Below are 12,760 nucleotides of genomic sequence, written 5' to 3' on the forward strand. Positions count from 1 at the left end.
ATTATATGGTACCTCAGAGAATGGATAATCTATTTTATTTAAACATCTTATTTATGTTTCTAATTTTTGCTATTACAAATAGGTTTTCATTGAATTTGTTCCATAGATTTGAATTTGTGTATTTGTGCAATTATTTTATTGAATAAATTATAGAATAAATTGGTTGGAGATTATGCATGCTGCTAATCGTATTTACATTTTTATTTTAAAATAATTTTAGATTTACATTTAGAAACATTACAATGATTCCTTATAATGATCATACAGAGTTCCTGTGTAATCTTTGCCCAGCTTTCAAATGTTAACATCTTCCATTAACTGTGCTTATGTAGTTAATATTTGATATATCATGCATTTTGCCTTCAAGTAAACTATACCAATTTATGCTACATCTACTTCCAATACTATGAAAGGATCACTCTTTTCTACACACTTTTTAATAACGGATTTCACTCTTAAATATTGTCAATCTGATGTTGTGAGGAAAATGGAGTTAGTTTAGTCAGGTCCTCTCCCCTCATATCCAGCTGGGTATGATTCAGCACCTCCTTTGTAAACAAGTTACATGAGAGTAGAGTTAGTGCATGTGCATGCCCGTGTTCCCCTTGGCTCATTGCCACTATTGTGTACTTTCAGTATGGAAGGCAGCGGCTCTCAACCACTGGCTGGTGGAGCTTGCATCTGGAAGAAAGCATGTCCACTTTGCCAGCAGCAACTCGCTTTTACTTTCATTTACCTGACTCAGGACCTTCATAGGACAGGGCAAGGGGGTCTGTGATCCAGCCTGACAACTGGCATAGTTGTCATCAGGATTCTGAGTGGTAAGGGAGCCACTAGCCCCTTAGGAGGGGGAGGAAATGTGGCTACCCTCAAGTATGTGGTACCTGGCAGCCGTTTTCCTGTTGGCTGGGGTCTGGCTGTTGTTCACTGTACTACGAGTCAACATGGACCAGGCACTCCATGAAGCAGCGCAGCTTTGAGATTTGCAGCAGAAAACAGACTTGTTGGAAGTGTGGGTACTTGTTCTGGAGGCTGAAGTACAGCAACAGGCCACTCCTGCTTTTGACACCAGGGATGATGATGAACCTGATGGTGAGGTGGAGAAGACTATGCATCCCCTGGCATGACCTGTTGTGCATCAGAAACTGAAGCACAAGCAGCCCATAGGACAAGGCAGACAACCAGGAGGCAACCCACAAGTTACCCAATTCACTACTTATGTCCCCTATACTCAAGCTGAGTTGGTGGACTTAGGAAAACAGCTTCGGCAGAAACAGGGCAAAACCCTAGCTGCTTGGCTTTTGTGGCTGTGGGACCTAAGGGTGGCTGGCATAGTGTGCTCTGGTGAGGAGATGGAAAAGTTGGCTTCCATCATCATGTTCCCATCCCTGCGGCAGTGGTTACAGAACAGCAGATATGCACTGGGACAGAATAAGCAGTCCTTGATGGAATGGGTGAATGCAGCTCTCTGGACCATTTGGACAAATGCCAGAGAACTGCCTGTAACCATGACTAAATGGAAGACATATGCCAAGCTGGTCCAAGTGATTCACGAGCTGGGGATGCAACAGTCCATGTTTAATGTGAACACCCTTGGTCGGGATGATGAACACGTTACAGGCAGCATGAGGGATGTAGTGCTTCAAAATGCTCCATCAATGTCCTTTGGGTTGCTGGTGGCTATATTGGACCCATATGTTGGGCACCCCATACATGAAGTGAAGACCATGATGGCCAGTCTGGGCAAAGCAGAGGAGAGGAGACAAACAAAAGGGATCAGAAAGGTGGCTAAGACTAAACCCCCAAGAAATGCTCAGGATTTTACCCTGAAGGGACCAAGCAAGACCAGCCATATGCAGAGGCGGTTTGACTTGCTTATGGCAGGAGTTGATAGGGAAAAAACTGACTGACAATGAAATGTGGTCATGTTTGCCTGTGGCAACAATTGCACTCCAAACAATGTTTCACTAAACGTCTGGAAACAGGTGGTAAGGTACACCCAGTGAATTTTAAAGATTTTTTGGTTGCTTTTGTGGAGGCGGTTGGACTGTTCTCTTTTGGCTGTTCTCTTTCAGGCTGAGATGCTCATCTTTTGGGGGCAGACAAGGACTGGAGGCATCATGTTGACCTAGTTATATATTGGTCTGAGACAAATGTACAGCGTGTGTTAGCACTGGTGGACACCGGAGCCTGATGCCTGGCAACCCAGATAAGTTTCCAGGGGCCACAATGAATGTTGATGGTTATGGAGAACTGACTATTACAGTCTAAGCTGTGTCTTTGCCAGTGAGCATTGAATGATTGCCCCCTTGTGTATATATTGTGTATGTATCTCCTGTATCCAAATACATCTTGGGTATAGATGTGCTTTATGGGTTACACCTGTGAACAATGGTTGGAGAACTCTAGCTGTGGATACAAAAAGTGAAGCCTGTGCTGTGGGGACATGCTAAACATGACTCACAGATGTTATCCAAGCCAAGATGTGTAGTCAATGTGAAGCAGTATCACCTGCCAGGAGGACATGCAGAGATTGGTGCCACTGTATTGGAGTTAGAAAAGGTTGGCATTATTCGTCCTGCACATAGCTCATCTAACGCCCTGATATGGTCGGTGAAAAAATGTGATGGTACCTGGAGAATAACTGTGGACTATCAGGAACTGAACACAGTAGTGCCTCTTTTGCACATGGCTGTGCCTTTGGTTCACAAATTGATGAATCAGCTGATGATTCAGCTAGGAACTTTTCATTATGTATTGGACCTAGCAAATGCTTTTTTCTCTATCCCAACCTTGGCTGATAGCCAAAATCAATTTGCCTTCACCTGGGAGGGAAGGCACTGGACTTTTCAAGTGTTGCCCCAAGGCTACCTGCATAGCCCAACCATCTGTCATGGTTTAGAGGCTGGGGCCTAGCCAGGTAGACTAGGCCCAGCATGGTTACAATGTTTCATTAGATAGATTGCCGAAGTCCAGCTTCAGAGAGGGGTGGGTACCCGAAAAGTGATGAAGAGGGTCGGTGAAAATAACAAACACAGATGGAGACCTCAATGCATCAATATGCACATTCTCTCTCTGTGGGCTGTCAGTGTGTTGCAGCTGGAGCCCAGTAGATCATGAGACAATGCCTTTTATTTAGATTTTTCTCTGCAGGGGGGTTTTGGGTACTATTTTTATAGTATCAGCAAGCTTAAATCAATAGTCCAAAATGCAGGGAAGAAACTTTTTTAGAGGTCAGCCAGTCCTTTCCTTTTGTCAGTATGTCTCGGGTGATCAACTCTTGCTTCTTTTTCCTGGGATCAGGTTATAAGACTAGAACCATCCCTTCATTGTCTTGAAGTTATCTTGTGACCTTTTTCTGTTAGCAAGCTGTGGTTAATATCCACCCTATTAATAGGGTGGCAGCTATTTTGTCTTAAATGTAAATGAACCTACTGTTCATATGGAAAAAGAACAGTGGATATTTGAGCAGCATTATCATGCACATTTTAAGGATATGCATTGACTATGGCCCTGTAATCTTTATCTAAATGTTAAAGTGTCCTTGTGCACAGCACCATCCCTCACAAAACTAGGTGTACTCTTTTATTTTTCTAAGATCTAGTTTTGCAGGTTTAATAATTTTACAGCATATATTTTTATCCCAACACCTGATTCTTAATGATTTATTTAAAACTGGACACCACCAAGTAAAGGGAATTCTACGATTTCATTCCCATATACTTAATTTATCCCAATCATATAATTTCTCATTAATGCCAACCATTCTCATGCCATTAATACAATCTCCAGTAAATGACATTTGCCAACTTAGATCATACTTTGGACGTCCCCTGGGAGGGTACCAAATTTTTCCCTTCATCATTTTATATCCCATGTAACCATTTACTCAGATGGTGGGAAGAGGATCAGGACTTCTTTTATTTATGAATTTCTCTGGTAAAGGCAATTGCTCATGATTAATCATAACCGATGTTTTTGAAACATCCGTTGGCATAATTAATTGACTCAAAAGGGACAATTTGGAATGTTTAATCTTCCCGGATCTTTGGTGGAACTATCTAATTTTATGACAACAACTGTTTGTGTGTCATTTTCTGCATCTTTTGGAAACTCAGGAAACTGCCATGCTAACCAAAACATCAAAAGAGAGAGTAAAAGCAGTACCACTATGCCAAGGCAGAGACCCTTACAGTGAAAGCAAGTGCTCGTAGCTGCAGTCCTGCCAGCAGCTCTCCCTCCAGCAGCCTTGCCAACTCAGAGAGGGCAGCCCAAGCTATTCCTTTCAGGACTCCGCCATGGTGTGGACCATGCCAATAGATGATATCTTACTAACCTCTGATTCTCTTGCAGATTTAACCAATGCAGCTCCAACAGTGCTAGATCATTTGGAACAATATGAGCGGGTCGTATATAAGGGTTTTACCCTTTGCATATGTACTTGGAAATATCAATGGTGGATGGTAGGCCACTGGCCCCTGTGGGGACAAGCCATGTGGCAGGAATTATGGGAATTAGGACATGAAAATTTCCATGTCATAGGACATTTTCCCTTAGCCAGTCCAGGCAATGATGAAGCTGATGCATTGGCTAAGGTAAGATGACTGGAGAGAGCTCCAACCACTGATGTGGTCCAGTGGTTACATCAATGGATGCAGCATGCTGGCAGCAAGACCGTGTGGTCAATGGCTCAAAAGTGGAACCTGCCCATAAAATGGAAATATGTATTGAACAAATGTCACATTTGTCCAGTGTGCACTCAAGAGAGTCCACACCCCTGATGGGTGCTGCATACCGATGGGCAGATAACTGAAGGAAAGGTGCCCCTGACTTGATGGCAAGTGGATTTTGTGGGACTGCTTCTCACATCAGAGAATTTTAGGTACATCTTTACAGCCATTGATATGGCTACTGGTCTTCTATTTGTATGGCCTTGTAAGGCCCCAGACCAGGTAAGCACTATTAAGATGTTAAATAGCCTTACGGCCATGTACGTTCAGCCCCTGGTCATAGTGATAATGTCCCACTTTACTGGACATGTAGTACAGAAATGGGCTTCTTAGTTGTCCATTCAGTGGAAGTTACATGTGCCATATCATCCCTAGGCAGTGGGAGTGATTGAACAATACAATGGTCTTCTGAAAAGGGGACTAAGGCTGTCCACCAACCCCCATCCCTGAAGGGGTGGACATGGCAGTTATGGCCAATAGTCAGGGTCTTAAATGAGAGACCTGCAAAGGCAGGCCCTCTTCAGTGGAGGCTCTGTTGCATAAAGCCTCAGCACCTGTTCCTGCAACCATTCTTTCTGAGATGGTAAGCTGGAATGTATTCTGCCATAGGGATGGGAACTCTCTCTATTGGTGTCAATAACCTTTTTGTCTTTTTTACCCATAGTATTGTGGCTGCAGGCACCAGAGTCAACTGGACACAAACATATGCTTGTGTGGCCAATGTATCAGCTTACTGAATATGCACTGAGTTTCCTGCCAGTTTGGCTGCAGGATTCCTGTGGAAAGTCATCCCAATGATGACTACTAACTGGACATATGTATGGGTGGGGTTTTCACGGCTAATAGTTGAAAGGATAGAGCTATGGGGACAAGTCTCAAGGTGTATAGAACGTACAATAGGTACGGAGGTTATGTGAATGCAAGGGTCACTTATCCTCGCTAAGGGAACATCACAGAAGTTTCTGAATGCATAGACTGTATGGCAAGAGATCCTGAAGGGGTGGAGTGTGAGGAAAATGGAGTTAGTTTAGACAGCCCCTCTCACCTCATATCCAGCTGGGTATAATTCAGCATATCCGTTGTAAACAAGTTACTTAAGAGTAGAGTTAGTGTGTGTGTGCACCCGCGTACCCCTTGGCTCATTGCCACTATTGTGTACTTTCAGTATGGAAGGCAGTGGTTCTGAAGCACTGGTCAGAGGATCTTATGTCTGAAGAATAAAGCATGTCCACTTTGCCAGCGGCTTCTCAGTTTTTCTTTCACTTACCTGACTCAGGACCTGTGCAGCACGGGGCAGAGGGGTCTGTGATCCAGCCCGACAGATGTATATATACATTTTGTTATTTTAATAGCATTTTTGATTTATACTGAATTGTTATCATTCTTTGATGAATTTTCTTTTCATTTTCTTTGGCCATTTGTGACACATATTTCTCTTAGGTTCCCTCAACCTCATCTACCTTCAACATGTTCCATTAACAACTGCAAATGAATCTCTGGACCTCCACGGCTCTGCTGCCCAGGGCACACCTGCCACTCACTCAGAGTTTCTGGGTCCTCCCATCATTTCTGGACTTGGGTGAAGCACCGTAGCACAAGTAGTGGAACTGACTTCCCAAAGAGGCCAAGGGATGCAACCTAGAAGGTTAACTCCCCAGAGGATGAATCTTAACAAATGGGGGAGAGGGAGCAGGAAAGAATGGGCAGATAAATTTCTTTTCCCTCCTTAAGATGGACTTGGTTTTTGGATTTTGATTTTTCTTTTTTCTCTTCGTCCTATTTTCTATTTCTCTCAGTCTTTCTGCCCTGAGATTGCATCATCCGATAAAGCATTGCCACATAAGCTTGACTCCAGCTCTGTTTTCTGGGAATTTGGGTTAAGACACCATTTTCCTTTTGGGTAGTGTTCTTCTTTATTAATTTTCAAACAATTAATTCCTTTTCTGTTACATATGTGTTAAATATTTTTGCTACTGTACATTTGCCTATGAAGTTTATTGTAGGGCATCTCTCACCGCATATAAAACATACATGTTTAGATTTTGCTGTTATTCTTTCCTTTTATGACTTCTGGAAATTCCTACATTACTTGGAAAGATTTTTGCATCTTGAATTATTTTTAGAATTCTTACAACATTATAGTATCTTTAATTTTTTCTCCTTAATTCATTTAGAATGTATTTATGTAATGACGGGAGGCAGAAATTGATTTAGAATACAAAAATGAACCCTCTAATTTACTTTATCCCTATCCTTTTTACTCAGCAATATAAATTCTTTGTAACACATGTGGGAAAAATTGTAAAAGAATCTACACTCAGTTATCAAAAAAGAACCACTTTTCCTTTAGTCCTGACATAACAGACCCAAGAACATAACTCAGATGTAGGCTGGGGAATAAAAAACCCTTTTTTTTTTTAAACTTCCCTTTCTGGAAATGCATTTTCTTCTTTACTTTCTAATTATGATATAAAGCAATATCTTGCTGAGTTACATTTATCCATTACTATCAGTATACACTTGGTGGTGGGGTGAGGTGGGGTGAGGTTAAATTCAAGCCCACTAAAACTATCTGCCACTTTTGTGCCAAATAGAAAAAAAAAGCTATTCCCTCTGAATGGAAGCAGCTCTCTAGGTGGGAAACTTGGCAAGCTCTCAGCATCACTGCACACAGTAGAAAAAGGTTTCGCCTCATGGCCAAGGCAGCCCCACCTCTGTCTCAGAGAATAAGAGCAGAGCTGCATAGGATTTCTGCTCATTTCAGCCTCCTGAACCAGTGCATTAGCATAGGGAGCGGCCTGTTCAGACGTAGCAGGGGCTCTGCTTACAGAGAAGCTGTCCATGCCCTCTCCTCCAGTAAGTATGGCAGAAATAATTTACTCCCCCCAAAAAAGCAAAAGAGGAGGAAGAAAGGCAAGTGTGTAAAAATTCTAAGATCTTTCTTTTGTCTTCTGAGGCTCTGAACTCCCTGGGGTCTTTCCTAAAGGCAGGAGGGCTTCCCTGAGGTGGACTTTCCTCCTTGTCTTGTGCTGAAGATTAAACACAGCAGCAGCAGCACCACACCCATTTTAACTCATGTGAGTATTCTTATTCCCTGTGGTCCCTTTTTATTCTCCACAGTAGAGTGGTATAAAACATTTGTTTTTCTTAAATCTTTATTTTTCTTTTTATATTTAAAACACCTTTTGAAATCAATGCATTTATTCATACTGGTCAGCCACCAAAGAAAGGAAGGAAGAAAGAAATACATTTATTTTTTAGGGACAAAACTGTGTATCCTAACACATACTGCCAAAGTATCATTTCCATGCCCTTATTTCATTTACTGCATTATTTTTCTGACTTTATATGCCATATCTAATCCCATTCCTATCTTCTCCCATCCAATCTCCATAAGTTTACTTACATACATTTATTCATTAAAAGTAGATGTTGCTGTTTTTATGCTGTAAATCTTATTACCTGTCTTACTTTTTATTCAACATGATGTTTTTGAGCTCAATTAATGTGACTAATAGTAATTCTAGGTTATTACTTTAAGCTGATGCAGAGACATATAAACATACACACACATATATATACAATTTGTATATAATATATATTATTTGCTCGTAATATTTTTACTTATCTATTCTCCCAGTATTAGATTTTCTGTGTGTTTCTCCCATATGGAGTATACTAATTCCTTGTAGATTTCATCTCTTTGTAGTACTTTCTCTCCTGGGATGCCCTTTCTTAACATGGTTAGTTTTCTTCCTCTAGAGATATCAATTTCAGAACTGAGAAATCACATCTATACTGAAATCTCTTGGGGATGTATGCATGAGAAAGAGAGAAAACACACACTCTCCGTAATAAACCATTCCCACCTAAAATCGCTGTCCTCAGGAGCCATTTTTGAATCTACTTTAAAAATTTTCATAACTAGAAAATATAGACTTTCCTCCTTATAGACTTTCAAATACTTTACCCTAGAATGATTTATTTCTAGTACTTTCAATAATACTCTGAGGATAGCCCTTATGCCAATAAACAGCTCTATTTTATGATCTTATGCTTTTCCTTAAAAGACTAACTACCCTTTTGCTTTGTGTTCATAGCCCTTCCTGATATTTCATGGCTGCATTTCAGCAGCTTCACTACAAATTATTAGTAATACTGATTTTTTTTCTGCCTTCACTAATGACAGTCATCCAGTCTGAAAAATCAATTATATTTTCTTCAACATATTGCTCTTAAAACCAGGCATCGGGAGTCATTACTGGCTAGTGTCCCATATCCACCCACTCTGGGCATCCAGCTTTAAATGCAGGTACACTGCAATTGTATTACCTCATAGCTGGTGCAATTTGGAGAATACTAGGCACTAAGCTCTACTCTGTGCATTTTTGACATTTATGTGATTATAATGAAATCGTGGACTTAGGTTACCAAAAAAAGAAAAAATGCACTATAACACAAAATGTATTTAATTTTTTTTAAAACCCTGCATTCTAACTTTGGAATCTATAAGAAAATATTCCTTGTTTAAAGGGAGATGAAGATATAAAGTCCTACCTGTTCAGTTTCTCAATTAAGTATCAGAATAGGTGCACAGAATATAAGGCATATACAGAATCAACAAGTAATTTAGCTCCTTTACCATTTCCATAGCAACCCTCCTTTATAAAACTAAGAAAAAAATGCATTTTAAAAATCCAGGCTTTGCCTTGGCCTTGATCATTGACACTTTCAACATTATTTTCTTCAGTACAATGTTTAAAGCAACCGACACATACAATAGATATAATTCTGACATTACACATAAAGAATTTTATAAACTTTAATGTGAGGTAGGTCAGTGTATAGTTGGGGCGGTGCAGATTTCCTTTATAAAAGTCAACTCAAAGAATTATAAACTCTTGCCTATATGGCAATGACTGAAATAAACTAGTCCATAAATTCCCAGTTGAAAAGGGATTTACACAGGCTGGGTCTGTGCCAAGTGCTGCTCAGATAAAACATCTTTCATGCCATTCTTCTGGCATTTCTTTGCTGACCCTGAGTCACTGAAGATGAATGACTTGTCCAGGTTGTCCCAATAGAGTCAATAGCAGCCTTAAAAGTCTTCAGAATGGGTCCTCTGGGACTCTGAAACTTGAAGCTAAAGATGTACGTTGAGTTGTAGAGTTCTTGTTCTGAAATAGGAAAGATAATCCTGTGACACTTGGCACTTGATTCTCAGACTGCAGAGCTCTAATGTACACACATAAACACATACATCTGACTCCTCTGTCTCAGAAATGCCTGAGTTTCTACAGGACAGTGCTCTCTGGGGTCAGTTTCTTCACATGATATTCTCCCGTCATGTGAATTTTAGTAAATAATATTCTTAACTAACTTCTGGCCATTTAGTCCAGACCCTTGATAACATCTGAAATGTTTAAAACGGCATTTTCTTTATAGAATAATATAATTTTCAAAAAGTTTTACTCTTTTCCCACATTTTTATTACTCATTACTAGATTTGACTTTATCTTTTCATTTGAACTTATTCTCAATATTTATTTGATCATTCTCAGTAAAACTTGGTTGAATATATATTTATTGCCAAGCCCTACACAGGGGGTTATGAGTAAGATAGGGTCTCTAAGAGTAACAGATTTATGTTCAGGGTACCAGAGAAAAACACAGTTAACATCAAGGATGTAAGTAAAGCCTTCTGGGAACTGTTATTCCTGAGCTAGATTTTTCTGGGGGAGGAGGAGTTATCTACTTAAGGAGTGGAGAAGGAAATATTTTTGGCAGAAGGAATCGAAGGTGTGTGAGAATGGAGGTGTGAAAGAGATTGGCAGATGCAAGGAACCAGAAAGATCATCAGTTAAATATGTCACTGGCATGAGGACAAAGAGAAATGAAGCTAAAAAAAATGGTAGGTAATGAAAACCATGGGGCACTGTGGTAAAATTTCATGCAAAAATTTTATGATTGCTTCTGCATGTGATTATAATAGAGGGTAGAGAAGAGCAAGATAAGAAACATGGAGGCCTTTTGAGTCAGTTTTATTAATTATGTAAGAATTGATAAGGGCCTTAATACACCCAGTAGGAATGAGAGGAGAACAGGATATCTTTAAGATGTATTAAGTAGATCATTTCTATAGGATTTCTGTAACTTTTTATTTTGAAATAATTTAGACTTACAGAAGAGTTTCAGAGATAGTGTGGCAAGTTCCTGATACCTTTCATCCAACTTTCACCCAAAGTTAACATTTTAAGTAACATTTTACACAATTGATTACTTTAAATGATCAAAACTAATAAATTAACATTAGTATCACATATTTGTAATTAAACTATTGACTTTATTTAAATATCTTCAGTTTTTCTACTAATACCTTTTTTGTTTTCCAGGATCCAATCCAGGATAACCATTTTATTTAGTTGTCATACTTCCTTCGTCATTTCCAATATTGACAGTTCCTCAGTCTTTCTTTGCATTGCATGACTGACACTTTTGAAGACTACTGGTCAGGAATTTTATAGAATGTTATTCGATATGGGTTTGTCAGATGTTTTCTCATGATTAGACTGATGCTGTGGATTTGGAGAAAGAGTATTGCAGAAGTGGAGTATCCTCAGCATAATATCATGGAGTCCAAAACGCCAGTATGTTATTATTGATGATACTAATCTTGATCACTTGGTTAAGGTGCTGTCTGAAACATTTCTCCATTGAAAAGTTACATTTTTTCCTTTCAACACTCTATTTCTTAGAATGAGTCACTAAGTCTAGCCCTTACCAGATAGGAAGAAAATTAAAATGCACCTCTTAGAATTTGTGTATATATGTTAAAACCAACAGAGCAATTAAATGTTTGAGGGGTGGTAATTGGAGGGTTTGACAGTTTCACCCACTAATTTTAATTTTTTTTTTTTTTTCTTTTTCGTGACCGGCACTCAGCCAGTGAGTGCACCGGCCATTCCCATATAGGATCCGAACCCACGGCGGGAGCATCGCCGCACTCCCAGCGCCACACTCTCCCGAGTGCGCCACGGGCTCGGCCCACTAATTTTAATTTTTCTCAGTTCCTCTTGCCCCCAGCAATTATTATTGTCATGTTCCGTAAGTGATTTTCTATTTCCATAATCCTTCTACATTCACTAATTGAAATATTTTGTATAAAAGACTTTTCTCTTTTTCTTCTTTCATGTGTTTATATCATTACACAATCAATTATTTATATTAGAAAGAACTCATACTTATTAATATTTCTCTTTAGGTTAGAATCATATTCTACGACACTTGCCACTCAAACTGCCCTAGCTTTGGCCGTGGGAAGCTTTCAGGTTGGCTGCTACATCCTTTCAGCATGCCCCCACTCCATTTTTTGCTTGTTTTTTTGCACTTTATTTTTGGCACAAAAAGGTGTTCCAAGTTCATCTTTCATATTCCCTGCCCCCATCCTAGAATCATCCAAGGAGCGTTGGTTTCTTTTATTTAAGAAGAACATTTAGAAACCAAGATGTGGGCCCTAGGTGTTCATGTTGCTGTTGTAATGTCCCTTCTTCAAGGCCCTCTCAGTGGACAGAGCTAGAAAATGTATGTTTATATGCTAACACACACACATATTTTAATCTTTATCTAGCTAGCTATCTGTATGTATGTGTAAGACTGTGTGTATGTAGTGAGTATGTGTATATTTACTATACATGTCCATATGGATATCTCAGACTCCAATTTGGCACCAGTAGCTCATTCTAGCATTCACCTTATAAATAAAAGAGGTTATAAATAAAACTTATTTCTCTGAAAGTGAGAAGTTTGACCCTTACTATCTGTAATATATTTACTGACATGTTCACACATACTGTACAAACAAAGTAGTTTCACACTTGTTAATGTGTACCCCTATGAGAAACAAATTTCACAACTACAGTACAGAGTTTGTATTCTATAGGATTTTCACTGTATGTGAGGAATGAATAAAAGTAAAAGTCATTGGTTTATGATTTGAATGCTGGGTGCATGGTGATATCGTTGACTGAATG

At 39.5% G+C, this 12,760-nt stretch overlaps 1 pseudogene; it reads left to right on the forward strand.

Moving 5' to 3' along the window:
* Window positions 1-1,352: 1,352 nt before the first annotated feature.
* LOC134385749 (uncharacterized) overlaps window positions 1,353-12,760 on the forward strand; it is a 283,268-nt pseudogene continuing 271,860 nt past the window's right edge.

The sequence above is a fragment of the Cynocephalus volans genome, chromosome 9, assembly GCF_027409185.1.
Source record: "Cynocephalus volans isolate mCynVol1 chromosome 9, mCynVol1.pri, whole genome shotgun sequence".
In the NCBI taxonomy this organism is placed as follows: Eukaryota; Metazoa; Chordata; class Mammalia; order Dermoptera; family Cynocephalidae; genus Cynocephalus; species Cynocephalus volans.